The following is a 2,059-nucleotide window of genomic DNA, read 5'->3' on the forward strand; positions in this document are numbered from 1 at the left end:
CATCACAGGTAGGAATAAAACCAAGGAAGAAAGGAATTTTGATGTAAGAAAGGCCAAACCTGTAGAAAAGTTATATGAGTTGATTAGAGTTCATTTACTATTTATTTATTTTTTACATCTACAGCACCCAGTCTTCCTAGGTGGTCTCCCATCCAAGTACTAACCAGGGCCAACCCTACTTAGCTTCCGAGATCAGACAAGATCCAGCATGTTCAGGGTGGCATTGCTATAGACCTAGAATTCATTTGAACCAAACAGAAGACACACCTGGAAGCAAGATTACAACAGACTGGGAAAAATGCTTCCCAGAATGACAGTTTGCAGTTCCTTTTATACATTTGGAATTAAGGAGAGAACATAAGCAAGATTACAGGAAAGTGGGAGAAAGTAAGGCAGGAAAAATCTCAGATTGGATTACAGGACAGTTAACAAAATTATGTGCTCCCTTGGGGGTGGCATTTCAAAGGTGTGCGTGTCAACTTATATGCACAAAAACAATGGACAGGGTTGCTTAAGGTAAAGATAACCTTTACTAAGGAAGTTATAGGCCTGAGGTGTAACTACCCACCATTACCTGCCCAGTTGGGGATTTATGATCAGATCACCCTGGGAAGTAACTTTGGCTAGATTTATTATAGAGCCCCTTTTTGTCCACAGGAGAGTACCAATCCAAACTTCACAACTTTACCTAGACCCACTCTCTTTTCTGTTCTGAAAGTCATAAAAGCACAGCTGTCCTTAGGTCGTTCCCCTGCCTCATCTGCACTAGGACCCTGGGAGCAGTTCCCTATTTCCTGTCCTCTAGAAGAGTGGGATTGACACGTATACAGAGTAGGTTGCAATGTGATAAGAGTACAGAGAATTTTCCCTTAAATGCCTGAGATTTCATTAACCCAGAGGAAGCTATGTTAACAGGCAGGATTTTTGTTATAATTGTTTCATGGCTATGCATGACTGAACATCCCACTTTTGTTAGGTGAGTACAATTTCTCCTGGATAAGCCTTGCATAATTCCTCATACATTCCACTGTGACAGGTGAGCTCAGAGAGGAGGGATGGGTAATTTACTACCTAAAGGCAGGCAGTCAATATTAAATATAGAGGGACTGGGCTGTTTCCCTAACTCAAGAACAAAGAAAGGAAAGGAATTTGAGGATAAATTAGGGAGTTTCTATTTTGGGAATACAGTCATTTTGATGAATCAGGTGGGATGGCTGAGGCAAGAGGAGTAAACCAGTATGGTCTTGGGTAAAGAAAGAAACCTGTCTGAGCTTCTGTTCTCTCTTACTTGGATCTCTATTCCTTCATCCGTAAAAGGAGAAGGTGAGACCTGATGAGCTTGGATTGACTCTTCTCCATATACCATTTTAGAGGATTATAAAATTCTACTTTTCTTGTAGAGCTTAATATTTGTCATATCCATGATTTGACATTGAAAACTGCCAGGAAAACAATCCTCCATTTAAACTCTTCCCAAGGGGAATTATAGTCTCCTTTATGAATACGTTTAATAAAAAACATTTTCAAGAATGCATTTGAAAATCTTCGATTTAGAGGTAGATTCTTAAGGCCATACAATTTGGTCACAGATCCAGCTTCATCATTTACTGTGTAGCCTTGAACAAATTTCTTAATTTCTCTGTGCATCAATCCCCTCACCTCTAAAATAAGGATGGTAATAGTCATCCTTGAGTTATTAAATACAAACATTCAGAGCAGTGCCTGGCATACGCTAGGACCTAAATATCTGTGGGGTGCATGGTATCACTTAGGGATGGTATGTTCAATAAAAACTTTTTGGAGGCATGAACATTTACCTTTGACTTTGAAAGAGGGGTGGGATTTCGATGAGGGAGGGCAATATTGATGACAGAAATGGCATGACCATGGGAATATAAAGGTTATCATTGGAGAAAGAGAAAAGCATACTTTAGTGGGTTAATAGGGTTTAAAAGGTTTTATGGAGTCCAACTGTAATGTGCCTTTACAACCAAACTAAGAAATATAGATATTTTTAATAGGTGAAACAGTCTGAAGTTTTGTGAGCAGGGAAATGTCA

The 2,059-nt window shown here is 39.3% G+C and overlaps 1 pseudogene; it reads right to left on the reverse strand.

The window, feature by feature from the left end:
• Positions 1-115: 115 nt before the first annotated feature.
• On the reverse strand, positions 116-234 carry LOC111737800 (annotated as a pseudogene).
• Positions 235-2,059: the final 1,825 nt, after the last annotated feature.

This window comes from Pteropus vampyrus, unplaced genomic scaffold (assembly GCF_000151845.1).
Source record: "Pteropus vampyrus isolate Shadow unplaced genomic scaffold, Pvam_2.0 Scaffold31, whole genome shotgun sequence".
Lineage (NCBI taxonomy): Eukaryota > Metazoa > Chordata > Mammalia > Chiroptera > Pteropodidae > Pteropus > Pteropus vampyrus.